This window comes from Notolepis coatsorum, assembly GCF_963971535.1.
Source record: "Notolepis coatsorum genome assembly, chromosome: 4".
NCBI lineage: Eukaryota > Metazoa > Chordata > Actinopteri > Aulopiformes > Paralepididae > Notolepis > Notolepis coatsorum.
In genome coordinates, this window is record NC_140168.1 from 72,898,124 (window position 1) to 72,916,619 (window position 18,496).

The 18,496-nt window shown below is 43.9% G+C and overlaps 1 protein-coding gene across 1 annotated transcript in view; it reads left to right on the forward strand.

The window, feature by feature from the left end:
* The window catches only part of bop1 (BOP1 ribosomal biogenesis factor), a 206,314-nt gene that overhangs the window by 88,390 nt on the left and 99,428 nt on the right, over positions 1 to 18,496 (forward strand). The window lies entirely within an intron of this gene.

Sequence of the window (18,496 nt, forward strand, 5' to 3'; positions counted from 1 at the left end):
ATCCGCTATCTGGAAGTCCTCTGGCCTACAGGTGAAAGGTGAAAGGTCAGGTCAAGGTCAAGGATGAGGCATGGATTTTAATTTAAGGAAAGATCAGGGCTAGGGTCAGAGGTCAACCCAGTTGCTGTCTCTTCTCTCTCACACACACACGCACACACACACACACATGTACACAGTACATTTCGCAGAGTAAATCTTACTCAAACTGAGTACATTTTACTCAAACTAAGTAAAATTGTACTCAGTTTGAGTAAAATTTACTCTGTATTTTTAGTAGTGAGTAAGTAGGGTATTTAGTATTGCAGAGCAGAGTCACAAAGTGATTCACAAAGAATAATCTGTTGATTGTTATTTTAGGTGAACAAACTATACACAGAAAAAATCTTTGAGTGAGAATATTTAGTTCTGAATTAGTTCGTCAGCTCTGAATGGAAATTCGTTTTTAAATCAGGTCTGAATGTGAAGGAGTTTTTAATCAGTTCAGAATGAATGGAAAGGATGAATAAAATAAGTCATGACGGAGACGTACCTTAGCGTGTCTGTCGTCAATGTCCACGCTTCTGTATGTCCCACATTAACACAGATTACCCAATATGTCCAGATTAACACCAGTGTGTCCAGACTAACACCAGTATCTCCAGATGATCACAAATATCTCCAGATTAACACCAGTATCTCCAGATTAACACCGCTGTGTCCAAACCTCCCCGGAGGTTCGATGGACTCTGTCAGAATGTCTCGGTTCCGGCTGTCCCGTCCACCGGTCATCTCTCAGTCCAGATCAGACATGTAAGATTCTTGTTGTCCAGACCGGTGCTGGGTGGGAATACCAGGTTTAAAAGAGTCGCCTCCCGCTGTAAACAGAGCTGACCCACAGTCAGTCTTGATGGAGAGCGTTCTGCAGTTGGGCTGTAAGATCGTTCTTTGTTTTCCTTTCTTTCCTATCCTTTCTCTATTATTCTCTTTCTCCCCTCTCTCTCTCTCCCTGTTTCTCTATCTGTTTCTGTCTATCTCCCCCAACAGCAGGATAGAACAGTAGCTGTTTTGCTCGGCTGTGGAAACCCTCTGAGGAGGCTGAAACTCTCTCTCTCTCTCTCTCTCTCTCTCTCTCTCTCTCTCTCTCTCTCTCTCTCTCTCTCTCTCTCTCTCTCTCTCTCTCTGTGTCTCTCTCCTCCCTGACCTTAGTGAATGACTTATACTTTGCCAACTCTCTCTGTCTCTCTTTCTCTCTCTCTCTCTGTTCCTCCACGTGTGGTTTTAGGAGTGATCCAGTATGCTGGTGTTTTATAGTCTGTGGGGGGACTCCTGCCTGCTACTCCTCCACCCTCTCTCCTTCTCTCTACCCCCTTCTCTCTACCCCCCATCTCTCTCACTCTCCCCCTCTCTCTCCTTCCCTCTCTCAACCCCCTCTCTCCCTCCCTCTCTACTCCCCCTCTTTCTCCTCTCCCCCCTCTTTCTCCTCTCCCCTCTCTCTCCCTTCCTCTCTCTACCCTCCCTCTTTCTCCTCTCCCCCCTCTCTCTACCCCCCCCTCTCTCCCTCTCCCTCTCTCTCTCTCTCTCTCTCTCTCTCTCTCTCTCTCTCTCTCTCTCTCTCTCTCTCTCTCTCTCTCTCTCTCTCTCTCTCTCTCTCTCTCTCTATCTCTCTCTCTCTCTCTCTCTCTCTCTCTCTATCTCTCTATCTCTCTCTCTCTCTCCTCTCTCTCTCTCTCTCTCTCTCTCTCTCTCTCTCCTTCCAGTCTCCAGCTGGTCTGTGGTGTCAGAGAGGGATAACAGATCTATTAAAGTTATTCTACATTAAGTGGACCTTACGCCCCGGCAGCTCTATTGTATTATATTCTGTCGCCTAAGTGATTAGTTAATTTCATTGACACATCTGTAAAATGTGAGTTTCCCACATACAGTGATGCAGAGGGACCTTTAGTGCTTACCAGATAAGTGCTTATCATTTAAAAACTAGTGCTTACCAGATATGTGCTTATTATTTAAATCTAGTGCTTAATATAGATGTGCTTATTATTTAAAAACTAGTGCTTACCAGATATGTGCTTATTTAAATCTAGTTCTCACTAGATAAGTTCTTATTATTTAAATCTAGTTCTTACCAGATATGTGCTTATTATTTAAATCTAGTTCTTACTAGAGATGTGCTTATTATTTAAAATCTAGTTCTTACCAGATATGTGCTTATTATTTAAATCTAGTTCTTACTAGAGATGTGCTTATTATTTAAAATCTAGTTCTTACCAGATATGTGCTTATTATTTAAATCTAGTGCTTACCAGATATGTGCTTATTATTTAAATCTAGTTCTTACCTGAGATCTAGTTCTTACCAGATAAGTGCTTATTATTTAAAATCTAGTGCTTACCAGAGAAGTGCTTATTATTTAAATCTAGTTCTCACTAGATATGTGCTTATTATTTAAATCTAGTTCTTACTAGAGATGTGCTTATTATTTAAATCTAGTTCTCACTAGATATGTGCTTATTATTTAAATCTAGTTCTCACTAGAGATGTGCTTATTATTTAAATCTAGTGCTCACTAGATATGTGCTTATTATTTAAATCTAGTTCTCACTAGATATGTGCTTATTATTTAAATCTAGTTCTCACTAGATATGTGCTTATTATTTAAATCTAGTTCTCACGAGATATGTGCTTATTATTTAAATCTAGTTCTCACTAGATATGTGCTTATTATTTAAATCTAGTTCTCACTAGAGAAGTGCTTATTATTTAGATCTAGTTCTTACCAGAGATGTGCTTATTATTTAAAATCTAGTTCTTACTAGAGATGTGCTTATTATTTAAAATCTAGTTCTCACTAGAGATGTGCTTATTATTTAAATCTAGTGCTTACCAGATATGTTCTGATCATTTTAAATCTAGTGCTTACCACATGTCTTCTACTTCTTTATATAAAAAGAGACACAGGAGAGGCCTTTTCCTCTTGCTGAGTGAAGAGCCTCTGTGACCGCTATGAGAGCCGTCTTTTTGGAGTGACCAGTCCTGAAGCCTGACTGATTAGGGTCTAGGAGGTTGTTCTGTAATAGTGATTTAGAGAGGTTTTTTGATGAGCGGTGTGACTCGTTTAGGAATGGGAGGATGTCTGGTGCTATGGTCTGGAGGAGTGGCGAATGATATGCGTTTATCATTTTAAATCTAGTGTTTATCAGATGTCTTCTACTTATTTAATGTTCTATTCTACTCTATTATATTATATTATACTCTGTTATATGTTACACTGTTCTAATCCTGACAGCAGGTCAATTACCTAAGAGAGAACGTTTTTTCATGTAGCAATAGGGAAGACGTAAACTGTTCTGTTCTCAACCATAATTTTCTTTGGACAATAAACCTTACAACCTACATCAGCTACAGCCTGGACATTCAACTCTGTCAACATCCACAACTTATTTTGTTACCGGAGTATAAAAACATCTAAGTAGGTGCATCGTGGAACATTGTCAATTTATTAGTTAATGACAAACGGCCACTACACCTTCTCCAACTAACGTTATTTACTTAAATTGTTCCTGTTAATTAATAATTAACATAAGTAGCATGGTAATAATATGTAGGTTATTGATCAATGAATGTATTGATATATTTATTTATATTACAAATGATACACCAGTAGAAGTCATGTTATTTCCTCATTGTCCTTGCTGTGTGGCCTGTCTGCCGTCGCCTCAAAATAGGATTGAGGCGATATTTAGCCAGGCGACAGGAGTTGCTGCGTGATCGTCGCTCGAAAATCTCCTGCCGTGTGGGTTGTCTCATTCATAACAATGGAAGCGATACAATTAGTTAGTTCATGCCGCCAGTTGAATGCCACCAACGCTATATAGCGTTTGTTTGTCGTATTCTTTTTATTAGCGATTTTAATTCATATTTCATCAATCGAGCCTCACGCTAGTGTTGCAGACTCTCTCTGAGCTCCATTGGGAAAATACCGCCCCTATCGTCTCTCCCTGTGTAACTGCACCCCATTAGATTAGACTGATGAAGGGGGGGGGGGGGGGGGGGCAGTTTCCTCATTTTACTTTTCCGTCAAGCCAACTGAAGGATCCAAGTGATCGCCGAGCCGCAAAACAACGTGGAATACATATTAACAGTACCCAACGCTGAATCAATAAACGCGATCGATATTTGGAATGGCGATCAGGAATTGGAATAATCTTTTTGGAGAACATCTGATCTGAGGTAAGCAATTTATTTTACCAGTCTTGGGGTAATCGGATCTGTTTTGACCTATATATCAGCGTGTGCCCTGTGTGTGTGTGTGTGTGCGCTGATCAGGAAATGAGAGAATATATTTTTCAGATCACTTATATAGCGTGCATAAGTACACATATACTATCGATAATCTAGCGTTTATTTGAAAACGATTCATAAATAGGCCGAAAAATTTCAGTTTTTTGTGTATTCCAGAATATTCCAGTAAATGCCGTTTATCACGGAAGCTATATATTTTCCTGAAAATCGAGGGCTTTTCAAAATGCTATAAAACGGAAATGAACCGATTAAAACTTTCTTTTTTTTTTAAAACAATCCGTTTCGACAATGTTGACTGCAAACAAGTCATTGATAAACGACGGGCACATAGCCATAATTTAAGACAGAGATTATGCATTCACAAGTTCGCTATCATTGAAGTGGGTGCTGGCATTCAACCACGTTTTACCATGTTAACAAGTGGCAACCAAAGTGTTAATGGCTACAGACTGGTGGCACTCACCTCTGTGGTCATGAAATGTTTTGAGAGGCTGGTTAAGGATTACATTTGTGCCTCCCTCCCCAGTGATATGGACCCTTTGCAATTTGCATACAGGTCAAACAGGTCCACTGACGATGCGGTCTCTCAGGTACTACACAACACCCTCTCTCACCTAGACAGCCAGAAGGGGGGGCTATGTGAGACTGTTGTTCATTGACTATAGCTCAGCGTTCAACACCATAGTCCCCACCTGACTGGTGGACAAGCTGATCGAGCTGGGTCTGAGCGCCTGGATACTGGACTTTCTGAGTGAAAGGCCTCAGGCGGTCAGGGTGGGGGGTCAGACCTCCAACACCATCACCCTGGGTATCGGGTCCCCCAGGGCTGTGTTCTGAGCCCCCTGCTGTATTCACTCTACACACATGACTGTGTGGCCAGATTCAGCTCCAACTCCATAGTGAAGTTTGCGGACGACACAGTGGTGGTGGGGCTGATCTCTGACAACGACGAGAAGGCCTACCGGGAGGAGGTTGATGTACTGGCACGCTGGTGTCAGGACAACAGCCTGCTCCTGAACATTGGTAAAACCAAGGAGCTGATCGTGGATTTTAGGAGAACACAGCAGGGGACACACACACCACTGTGGATAAAGCAGCGCCTCTACCACCTGAGACAGTTAAGGAAGTTCAGAGTATCGGGGAAGATACTCCAGTCCTTCTACTCCGGAGAGCATCTTGACTGGAAACATCACTGCCTGGTATGGAAACAGCAAGGCACAGGACAAGAAGGCCCTACAGAGAGTGGTGCGCTCAGCTGAGCGTACTACGGGTATTGCACTACCACCCCTGCAGAATAATGAAAGACCCTCACCTAGGGCTGGGCGATAAAACGATAACGATAACTATCGCGATAAATTATTTCCTCGAAATAAACATGAAACGTGGTCGCAAAGTTTCGATATATCGATTTCCAAGCTTGGCTCCGTTCAGCCTCGGCTCAGCACACTCACTAACAACAACCAACGTTACGTGATGACGTGACGTGCATACGCACAACAGCTAACAACCAATCAGTGAAGGAGATGGCCGAGAGCGAACGAGATCCGGAAGGAGACCCAGAGGTACTAGGACTCACTCAACAACAAGGCTTGCTAGGCTAATTAGCTTGCACGCCGTTGTTTTATATATTTACGTGCCGAGTATGTGTGTGTTTTGAATTCTGAGGCCATGTTTAAGTAGTGTGGGGTATACAGTGGACGTCGTTTCAATATATTGTGGCGGAAGAGAGTATTTTAGTGTAATATTTAGCACATTGTCATGGAATACACCACTTATAAACAACAGGCTTGCTAGGCTAATTAGCTTGCACGGCGTTGTTTTATATATTTACGTGCCGAGTATGTGTGTGTTTTGAATTCTGAGGCCACGTTTAAGTAGTGTGGGGTATACAGTGGACGTCGTTTCAATATATTGTGGCGGAAGAGAGTTTTAGTGTCATATTTATTGTCATGAGATACTCCGCTTGTCGGCTACTGCTAACGTGCGCGGACTGATGACGACATCAACTCGACTTGAGACATTCGCAGCAGCATAAGAAGTTAATTAAACTTGACAGACATTATATCGACGATAATTATCGATATCGAATTATATGAAAATAATTTTATAATTTTATCGCGATAACGTTTTTGGTCATATCGCCCAGCCCTACCCTCACCACCCCAACAACAGCCTGTTCAAGCTGCTGAGGTCAGGCAAACGCCTGTGCACACCAGCAACTAGGACAGAGAGACTTCGTTACAGAGAGACTCTTGAACTCTCCACACACAAGCATGAGCACACACACAACACACATACTGTATACGCTCACACACTAACAAGACACTTTAGCACGAACACACACATGCTGCACACGCACACACTCAACGGTCACTTTACACAATGAAAAAGGTCACACAAAAAAAGAAGAAAAAAAAGAACACCCTGTGATGCTCAGAGGATGAGGCACAGGATGAACAAACCATCTGGCTGCTGCCTGGTGGAGATTTGCACTCTAGTGAACACACTTTTCTAGTTCAGAAGTTGAGTCTGTCTGCCTGTCTGTCTGTCCGTCTGATGTTCATGATCTTGTCTGCTTTTATTCGTGAAGGAGGGAAGTGTGTCACTTCAGAACAGGAATTATGGTGCCTGTATGTACGTCAGGCATGTTGTACTTACTGTACATATGAGTTATGATGTATGTACTGCTGTGAGAAGGAATCCCACCCTGAGGACAGTAACATCTAAAGTCTAAGTTACCAACACATGAAGCAGGGCTGGGAGACACAGAGATACATGCAACAGTATGGTTTTTTACTGCACTGTCGTCCACACATACACACTGGATATTTTTAAGTTAATGCCAACAATAATTGGCAAAGAATTTAAAAGAAAATAGAGCATTTTGAGTGAAACGCCACCATACTTGCAAGCAGGGGAGGAAATTAGGCCCTTTTACTCGCCAAATACGAGTATTATTTATGTTTGGCGAATGATTCATGAAGAGCACTCGCCACACTGGCGAGTAGTAAACAAAATTAAAAGATCATTCTGCAATCTGCTGATTCGCTCACTGGCACAAGCCGAACTCTGACTCCCCCCTTATGATTCCTACTATTTGCGCCTCATAATAATCCATAACCAATGAACATCATCGTTGTACAGCTCCTCCAATGAACACTCGTTTTCTAGAAGATGCCGCCCATCTAGGGGAAGTGGACGCACCACTGCGTGCAGACCTACAGACTCCTGTCACCGGCTTGACAACGTAGACAAACATACACAAAAACACATCAGTGGATGAAAATAATTGCATGTAGAGTCGTCGCTTTCGGATATCAGTGTGGTCTGACATGGGGGCGAACAACAGCACGCGACGCGTCTCCTTCGAGTCGGATGAGAATGACAAGTGGGCGTGAGGCTAACGATTCCAATCACTCAAGTCAACTAGCATTAGCCGGCTAGCTACCTAGCATGTAACAAGCTACCATAACGCGCGTTCAACATAGTGGACTATACTGAGCGGCTTTGCTTAAATGCAGCCGAGTGACATTTTATTATTACCGAATTATTACCGGGTTTCCCCCCATATCACCACTCGCCCTATGCCCTTCACAACGGTGATGTTGGTATACTTGTCATTCAGAATACATCTGCTGAACCCCTAGCATTGACATGAGATTCGATTCCAATGTATTGTCATCATACAGCACAAGTACAGTACAACCAGAATACGTTTGGCATCCAACCAGAGTGCAAATGTAACAAGTCAAGTTCAAGTGGTTTTATTTAGCTATTACATTACAGTGAAATGCTTGGTTCTTTCACTGCCCAGCCCAACCCAGTCCAACCTAGACCAGCCCAACTTTCCCTGCCCAACCCAGTCCAGCCCAGCATCTTTCACTGCCCAGTTCAGCCCAACCCAGTCCAGAATAGTTCCCTCTTTCATGTTAATATGTGATATCCTAATATTTTGAAGAGTAGAGACGGTGTGATTAATATATGTTTTATGCTAATATTGTGAAGAGTAGAGACACTTATTAATGTTTTATGGTAATAAATATTTTAAAGAGTAGAGACACGGTGTGATTATTACTATGATTGAAAATCAATTTAGACGAAGACATACAAAGAAGTAATCACAATTAGCGATTTATTTATGGCTGGTAAAACATCTGTTTGGCTGGTAAAAAGAATCATATACTCGCCAGTTGGCTGGTAAGCCAAAAAGTTAGTTTCCTCCCCTGCTTGCAAGATGAAAACATAGGAAGATGTCATGTCACATTTTAATTTGTACTGTAAAGCTGACTACTTTCAAATACTGTTATACCGTCGAAACTAAGATAAATACCAGTCTGACGGTAAAGTCCTCTCAGTATCTAGCGTTCTTAGTGACTAAATCGTCTGCTCTCAGTGGAAAAACTCTTAATGGACTGTTTCTGACCAGGAGCCTCGTCTGCCAGCGTCACTGTGGTCGCTGTCAGTCAGTCCTGTGTCTGTGTCCGTTCCTGTGGCTATAATATATATTAACTGATGGTGTGTGTGTGTGTGTGGCTGTAATACGTATTAACTATAGTCTTAGTGCCTGTGTGTGGGTCTTTGTGATCATAATAGTTTTAAAGAAATATTCTTTAAATGGTATTGTGTGTTGTTTTGATAATTGATGTTTTAAGGAGTTGATCCTAAAACCATGACTCCTCTACAACACAACACTAAATAATTTCTCTCAACCGACCAACACCATGTGACCTTTAACTCATTGACCGCCACGCTGTTTTCCCATCTCTATGGCGCCAGCGTTATTGACCATTTTAACGATGTTTGCGGACCCATCGTGTGTTCTGTATTATAGCTATGGAGACAATAGTATGGCTCATTTGACAGGCATTGTTCATAGTCCAGCACTGTGATCTGTGATCTGTGTGTAACTGTGATCATTACCAAAAGCATGTTTTAGGTCCGGTAAAATACGACACTGTGATCGGTACAGAAGCATGTTTTAGGTAAAAAAAAATACCAGCAGGTTACCTAAGATAGACCTTACCTCAGTCAGAAGGTACTCCAAAATGAATAAATCCCAGTTGTCCGATCGCGATCACAATTACTTGTGTATATTGGGCATGGCTACCATACGGGAAAGAATAGCTCTGAGGCACCAAATCTCCTCCCGATTGCTATGTCCTGATCCACTCCGAGGCGGAAGCAGCGGGAGGTAACACAGTACTGGAAGACAACTGATATCCCCAGTTCAAAAGGTAAGCGATACTGCCACCTGGCGGGATCCGATCGTCATTGCAATTCCAATGTAGGCAGCTGTGCCAGGGAGACCCAGGCAGCTCCGAGCGAGTGTTTAGAACGGGGATCAAAGGGAAAATATCAAAGGATCAAAACCCGACTTTTCTCGGGTTTGGCAGGCAAAGAGTTAATAGTCCTGAAGTCTGGAGGCTGCAGAGACCGTCCTGCCACCACAGGGTCAAAGGTCATAAAATACACCTCACCATATTATATCAATGGAGCTGAATGGCACGCCAAACTACCAAAATGATACATTTGAAAAACCCAACTTCAACGTCTCTTTCTAGAAATCATGACTAAATAATCCACAGAAATGGTAAATGGCTGCATTTATATAAGTGCTTTTATCCAAAGCGCTTTACAATTTGTTCCTCACATTTGACCCATTCACTCACACATTCACACACCGATGGTGGAGGCAACCATGCAGGGTGCCAACCTGCTCACCGGGAGCAATTACAGTAGGGGTTAAGTGTCTTGCTCAAGGACACTTCGACACGCTGCCGGGGAGGAGCGGGAATCGAACCGGGATCCTCTGGATTACCAGACGACCGCTCTACCTCCCGATCCACTGTCGCCCCCCATACAGATATAGCAGATGACTTAGTAGCAAAGTGCATAATAGTAAAAGACGTAGGAAGGTTAGTCGTTTTTTTTGTAGTTTAGGGTTGCAGCGCTGATTATCACACGCCCTCCTCACAACAGAACGGCAGAATTCAGGTTGTAAAACGGCTAAAAGCTCCTTTGAAATAAGAATGTGTTCTTTTTGGACATGCCTGGGTAAAGCACGGTCAAACAGGAGGGTTTTTAGTGGAAGACTTTAGAATGACTTCCTGTCAAATTATATCCTTGAAAATGGAGAAACTTTCAGTTGGACTTAAAACTCTGAAAGGACTTGAATTTCACCTCCTTATTGATTTGTGTCTCATAGGTATCATTTAATTTACTTTAAGAGATTTCATTTCAGTTTTTTACTGTGGTCATACTCGTAAAAAAATTTATGATAAATCACACTGTGTGTGTGTGTATTGAATCACATTACTAGAGAGAGAGAGAGAGAGAGAGAGAGAGAGAGAGAGAGAGAGAGATGGGTCTGAATGACACAGTATTATACTGTATTAGCTATGATAAATATCTCTGTCTTTCTCCCTCCCATTCTCTCCCTCTGTCTCCCTTTCTCTCTGTATCTCTCTTTCTCTCTCTTTATCTTTCTGTTTCTCTCTTTCGCTCCCTGTCCCTCTCTCCCTACCCAACTCTCTCTTTCCCTCACTCTCTCTTTCTCTCTCTAATGGAATAAATCTCTCTTATGGAATAAATCTCTTGTCTAATTGGAGGTTTTATTATGAAGTCAGTAGAAGCCACTCTGAATAATGTATTTACCAGCCTGTAGATCACGTTGATAAATAGCACTTAGCTATGTGTGAGGGTGTGCACGTGTGTGTGTGTGTGTGGGGGGGGGGGGGGGGGGGGGTGGTATGTGTGTGCGTGGGTGTATGTGTGGGTGTGTGCGTATTGTGGTTCTCAGCTGGTCTGAGTTGCTACCTCATCATGATAGACAGACAGTCTAACAAATGACAGACCTCAATATTCACCTGTCAACATAGGCCCCACCCCCGCCCAACCACCTTGGGAATTCTGGGAGTTTTAAAGCCCGGCATTCCAGTCATGGAAAACAACATGGAAAACATTGGTATCAGTTTTGTAGAAACACAAGCTGGTCAAGTTATTATTCTTCTTAAGTCCCATTATAGCTAATAGTACTAATATTTTGTTATCAAGTACTAGATAGTATTATCAATTACATAGTAGTAATAAGATGCCCCTAAATAGTCAACCAAACATTGGTCTACCAAATTGCCATTGGTCACAGCCTTGTCAAAATTAGGTTGAAATAAATATATATTTAATAAATAAATAAATAAATAAAAAAAGTATATCCTAAACGTGCGACTAATGGCTTGAACTGACAACTATTGGTGGAGCAGGTCGGGGGGCAGCCATAGTACTAGTAAAGCACTATTGTATCAGACGTAATTACATATTACAATTGAATCAACAATGTCAATGAAATGTTTTGGAATATGAATGGGAACCGCTTCACTCTCTCTCCTTTTTTTCTTTCTCTCTCTCTCCCTCTCTCACTTTCTCTAGACATCTGAGATACATTAGTTCCTAGTGTCTAGCTTCCTCCTGGCTAGTGGTGCGACACCTAATCCGGTCCCCCATCCCCCTCTCCTCCCCCTCTCCTCCCCCTCTGTCTGTGGAAAAGCTTTTTCTCACCCACACATCTCCCTGCCCTCCTTTCATCCTCCATCTCTCCTCTCTCTCTCTCTCTCTATCCCTCCATCTCCATCTCTCCCTCCATCTCCTTCTCCCTCCATCTCTCTCCGTCTCTCCCACTCAATCCGTCAGCTTCATATATACTTAGTTTCTGTTCCTTTTAAAACCATCAAAACCAATAATAATGACTTATGACCAATATTCACTACCATTGATACATGATGTGGTCTGTATTAAATCTTTCCATGGCAATCTGATTGTACAGTGATACGATACGAAAACACAGTAAAATGAAGAACAATGTTAGTGTAACATTCTTTATTTCAGTGCTGTTTGTATGCGCAGGTAAAACCACATGTAAAAACTCATCTAGATCTGTTATAAATGTCTACTTCTCAGACACATACAAATACATACAAATATCACTCATCAGCAAATACAGATATGTTATTATTTTATTAATAACAATAATGGTAGTAATAATAACAATGATGATAATAATAATAATCAATCTGATTTTAATTGTCTTGGTACATTCAAGAAAAAACCTAACTTATAAACAAAAGTCTAATTTGAATAAAACTAAACAAGAGGTAGGGCAACCTACACACACACACACACACGTATTCTCGCACACTCACACTCACACACACACACACACTCACATACTGTACACATTCTCTCACACACACTCTGTCACCATGCCTCCTCATTTAGATTATGTAGTGTGTTACTGGAGGTCAGGATCATAAAAGGAATGTAATTAGTACAAAGTAGATGCTTAGTTGCAAAGTATTTTGTTCTCTGTTTTCTATTGTTAAAAGTCTCTCATGGCACTTACTCTGCAGGCCAAGGTCATGTTCTAATATATTTCATATTTCATTATATATGTGTTTGAAACCCAAAGAAAATCATAAAAAGCCACGTGTAATAAAACATCTTTTACCTTGTAGTCGTTGTTTGATTAGAAAGACAGATCAGATCAGCAACACAGAGTAGGGGTGTAACGGTACACAAAAACCACGGTACGGTACGTACCTAGGTTTTGCAGTCAAGGTTCGCTACAGGTTTTCGGTACAGTGGGGGAAAGTTTGGCTTTCCATGTTCCACTTAGGGGTGATGTAGTGTGCAGTAACAAATTGTACTTGTCAACGAATATTCTATATTGAAATTAATAATTGACTTGTAAAAAAGAAATAATAATAATTATATTAGATTGTAAAAAAAAACAGTCCCCAGTGGGCGGTCGTTAGTGGTTAACATACCGTTGTATTCGTTCGGTACACAGCCGTTCGGCGCGGTACGGTACACACTGAAATGGTACGGATACGTGTACCTTTACACCCCTAACACAGAGGTAATAAAACAGCTTTTACCTTGTAGTCGTTATTACCCCGGATTAGCAGCAATGAAGGTATATTACTAGTTCGGTAACATTAGTTGTGAGATGCCATTCATGTACAATGTGAGTCTGAGTTGCTTCCATGCATTACTGGAGCTGCCAGTCATCAGTAATATAGTGAGTAGTGAAGGTGACTGAGCTGTTAGTAATATAGTGAGTAGTGAAGGTGACTGAGCTGTTAGTAATATAGTGAGTACTGAGTAGTGAAGGTGACTGAGCTGTTAGTAATATAGGTGAGTAGTGAAGGTGACTGTTAGTAATATAGTGAGTAGTGAAGGTGACTGTTAATAATATAGTTTGTAGTGAAGGTGACTGTTAGTAATATAGTGAGTAGTGAAGGTAACTGTTAGTAATATAGTGAGTAGTGAAGGTGACTGTTAGTAATATAGTGAGTAGTGAAGGTGACTGTTAGTAATATAGTTTGTAGTGAAGGTGACTGTTAGTAATATAGTGAGTAGTGAAGGTGACTGTTAGTAATATAGTGAGTAGTGAAGGTAACTGTTAGTAATATAGTGAGTAGTGAAGGTGACTGTTAGTAATATAGTGAGTAGTGAAGGTAACTGTAGCTGAGGGGTACAATTCCCTGACTGTATTGTTAGATATGATATTTAATACCACTACCTCATGTACTTTAACTTCTGGCCACCCAGTACAAGATATAAGTATGATGAACACTTTCCCACCTGATGAAACGAACCAACACAAATGGACCAAATCGAATATTTAATACAGCAAAGGGTGTACACAATATTCACTTAATTACATTTATGATTTGAAATGTTAAGTATGCACTTTTATGGCAAATGAGTATTCGTAGGTAAATCAACATTGAATGTCCAATCTCTGGTTGCGCAGGGAGTAAGTATACAACCTGGAATATTTAGGAAACGATAGCGATAGTACTTAAATAATTATAGCTGGATACACTAAGGGGGGGGGGGGTCCCGCTGGTTGTAAGACAGTAGGAGGGGGGGGTTAGAGAAGTCGCTGGCGGTATCCCATCTAGCCGACGGTGTCTTGGGAGAATCCAAAGTCTTAGACCCAGTGCCCACAGAACTTCGGGCCGTAGACGAACACAGCTGGACCCTCTGTGGAACGGTATCTGCCGGTCCACAACGGAGAGACGTGGTGCGACCTCACGTGTAGAGCGCCGCCTCACCTGTAGTCCTCTCCGGGGGGTAATTCCAACACTCGACAGTGTTGGCCTTTATCCATGGAATAATCAAAGCACATAAAGCATAATCCAAGAGCCGTGGAAGGCTCGCCGTCGTCGGGTAGAGTAATCCAATATACAGGTCCAGTCGCTCTTGACCCGGAGCTCCTCGGATGCAATCACCACTAGGGGTCTGACCAGCCTGGATAAGCGTCCAGATAACGTCAGGAACGATGGGGGTACTGATAACTGTAGGACTCGAACCGAACGATGCACCATACATAAATAGACTATTATTAGCTTAATAGAATACGTCCAACTCGACGGTATGGTGCCAAACCATGACCATTCAACTATTAATCTACACGATGTCTCAATGCCTATTCTGGGCCAAGTAGGCCCTACTACACCGCACGTGCTTCGTGGGGAGGCTTTTGCGTCTGTCACTCTGTTGGAGGGTAAAGAACTGGACTAAAAGAAAGTTCTACTTTACGAGCGTCATATATATATGCGCTATGAACAAATAGTACCACACGTATTTCGCCCGGCATATTACTGCGCGGAACCGGGGGCTGCCTCGACATGTTAGGCGGCACGATTGAACTTGAACCTAGGGGTATGGCAACCTGGCGCCAGGTTCTAGTCCAATGGTAGAATGAAACTATTATGGGCTGTTTAGTAGAAACGGGGATATTCAATGCATATTGTACAAGGAATATACAGGGGATATCAAACGATATACAAATACAATTAAATATATATATATAAATAAATATACATATTCGGTTTAATCTGATCCTTCACAACAGCCGCCCCCTAATTAGTCCCACCTAATTAGCTAAGCAGAGACAGATTAACCGCACTGTCTTCCACTCAAGGTCCGCTGTAAGGTCAGTCAACTCACAAAGTCATAGGGTCATGGTCATCATCGATAGTATCTGGGAGTCGGGGCAGTTCTATGAGCCTCGCCACGGGCCATGTGTAGGTGCGCCCTTGGACGAGTACTTCAGCTGCTCGGACCTTGCCATCGGCACCGGTGATCACTTTGCTTACGCGGCCAGCCGGCCACATAGCTCTGGGGAGTGACTGGTCAACTATCATGACGACTGTTCCTTCTGTCAAATTGTCTCTCTCTTTTACCCACTTCTGGCGGGTCTGTAGAGACGGTAGGTAGTGAAGTAGGAAGCTGCTCCAAAACTTGTCAGCTAGTACTTGGCTGTACCTCCACATTCTTCGGCCGTTCGCTTCTTCGGGCCTGTACATTGTCTGGGGTAGCGCGGGGTCCAGCCGCCCCATTAGGAGTGTGTTGGGGGTGACTGGGTCGACATCTGCTACATCACTGGAGACGTAACCGAGGGGTTTGGAGTTCAATACTCCCTCGATCTCCGTGAGGACTGTCATTAGGACTTCCTCTGCCACAGTCTGGGCTCCGAGTACGGCATACAGGGCTGTCTTTATAGAGCGTACTTCTCGTTCCCAGGTTCCACCGAAGTGGGGTGCGTTCGGGGGATTAAACTGGAAGTCAACCTGGGCTGGAGCGAGGTGGGTCTTAAGTTCTGGGCCCATAGCTTGGAAGCTCTCTCTCAGCTCTCTTTCTCCGCCTTTGAAGTTGGTCCCGTGATCAGACAACAATGTAGACGGTTGTCCTTTCCGTGATATGAATCTCCGGAAGGCCATAAGGAATGAGTCTGTGCTCATGGTCGGAAGGAGCTCGATATGTATCGCTCTGGTGGTCATGCATTTGAATACAATACCCCACCGCTTCTCGGTGCCTCTTCCTCTCTTTATATACAACGGGCCAAAACAGTCCATGCCTGTGGAGTGGAATGGCTTGTCGCCGATTCGGAGGCGACAGGGGGGTAGGTCAGCCATCCGTGGTATGCTGGGCTGCGCGCGCCACTTACGGCAGTCTAGACAGGTTCGCTGGAAGCGCCGTACTGCTTCTCTCCCTTGTAATATCCAATAACGACGTCTGATCTCCGCGAAGACTCTCTCTGCTCCGGCGTGGTGCACATCCTCGTCGTATTTCTTTATGATCAGCTCTGTGACCTTGTGTCGGCTGTTCACGACGATCGGGTGCTTAATGTCATCTGGTAGATCGGGGGCTCTCCGCAGGCGACCACCCACTCTGATGAGATTATGTGCGTCACTCTCTGGTGCCAGGTGAATCAGTCTGCTGTCTGATGGGACGGGGTTTCCTCCCTGTAGACAGTCTAGCTCATCGGGGAACGAGTCTCTCTGGGCTCGTTGTAGTAGAAGAAGTTCTGCTTCTTCGTAGTCAGCTGCTGACATGTCAGTGGTGGACTGAATCTCTGGGTGGTGCCGCAGGAATGTCCTTTGTTGCGCACTCTCTAGGGTAATGCAGTCATCTATGTTCGGGTCTGTGGAGGCGACAGTGCTCAGTCCACAGAACATAGGCTTCTTGTTCTCAGCCTCCTCTCTACTTGCTTCCCTCGGGGTGGGCGTAGGCCAATCTCCTTCCGGGAGCTGGAGGAATGCTGGTCCGTCACTGTAGATGTTGTGACGGGTTAGGTCATCCAGGGACATTCCCCGGGTGATGACGTCAGCTGGGTTGTGTTTGGTATCCACATATCTCCAGCTTGCTTCTTCTGTTAGTTCCTGAATCTCGGTGACTCTGGCTCCCACGAAGACTTTGTATCTGCATGAATCAGACTTAATCCATGTGAGTACTGTCGTGGAATCTGACCACAAGATTGTTCTATGCACCGGAATGGTGAGTTCACGTTGGATTAACGTGGCTAGATGCGCTCCTGCGAGGGCTGCGCAGAGCTCTAGACGTGGGATAGATTGTTGCTTACGTGGGGCTATCCTTGAGCGGGCCAGTATGAAAGCAGTGTGTATCTCTCCTCCCATCTCTTGGGCACGCAAATAAGCAACCGATCCGTAGGCTACTTCGGAGGCATCGCTGAAGACGTGTAGCTCAATCTCGCATGTCTCTGGCCTCACTGTGGATGGGAAGTAGCTGCGGCGTATATTAACACCTGGGAGTGAGCGGAGTTCCGTCTCCCACTCTCTCCATGTTGAGGCAAGGTGTGCGGGTATTGGGTCGTCCCAGCCCTGGTCCTTGTCCCATAGTGCTCGTACAATCATCTTTGCCCTGGTGGTGTAAGGTAGAATACATCCCAGCGGGTCATATTGTCTGGCGAGTGTTCTGTACACACTCCGTCTGGTGGTCGGTATCGCCGCCGACCTTCCTTGCTCTGGAGCCAAGGGTTTGTGTCTATAGTGGAGCGAGTCTGTTTTGAAGCGCCAGACTAATCCTAGTGTCATTTCTTGGGCTTCTCCTGGGATTGTCACCATCCAGGTCTCGCTGCTGGCAGCCTTGTCTGCGGAGGAGAGGCTGCGCAATACGTGCGGGTCACTGCTGGCCCACTGCCTGAGATCAAAGCCTCCTTTGATTAGGGAGGCGCGTAACTTGATTAGGAGAGCCTCGGCTTCTTCTTGAGTCGAGACGCTTTGTAGACAGTTGTCTACGTAGAAACTGTTCTTCACACTGTGTTGGACCTCTTCACCTGCTGCTGGGTCCTCTGTGACGTGTTTCTATAGTGCAAATAATACTGGGGGGTCGCTGCTGGCCTGCTGCCGGAGATCAAAGCCGTCTTTGATCAGGGAGCAGCGCACGGCGTCGCCAGTCTATTTTCTTCTCGGCATGCTGCAGGAGTGTGGTGTCTCCTTCTTCCACTCTGGAGTGGAGGCAGCTGGTGGCTGCGGTTCGGTTGAGAGATTTAGCGAGGGGGCCTTGTAATGTCCATCCTAGGCGGGTCTCGACGGCTGCAGGACAGCCTCGGGGACCGGTATGGACCCGGTCAATCGGGACTATGAGTTCTGCATGGTCGGAGCCTATCAACAGGGTCGGGGTAGCGCCGTTTATGAGCGGGATAGGTAATTGGCGCAGGTGCACATATTTATCCATCAACTTGGTGACAGGGTAGGTGTACTGCGAGAGTCCTATTTCTTGGCTGGTGAAAGCATTTGTGATCTTGTACTGTCGCTCTGGCTGCCCGTTGGCTGCGATAGTGAAGGAGACATTCTCGCCCTTTATCGTCTTCAAATCTCTTCTTATTGTCCGAATCGTCATTTCGTTCTTG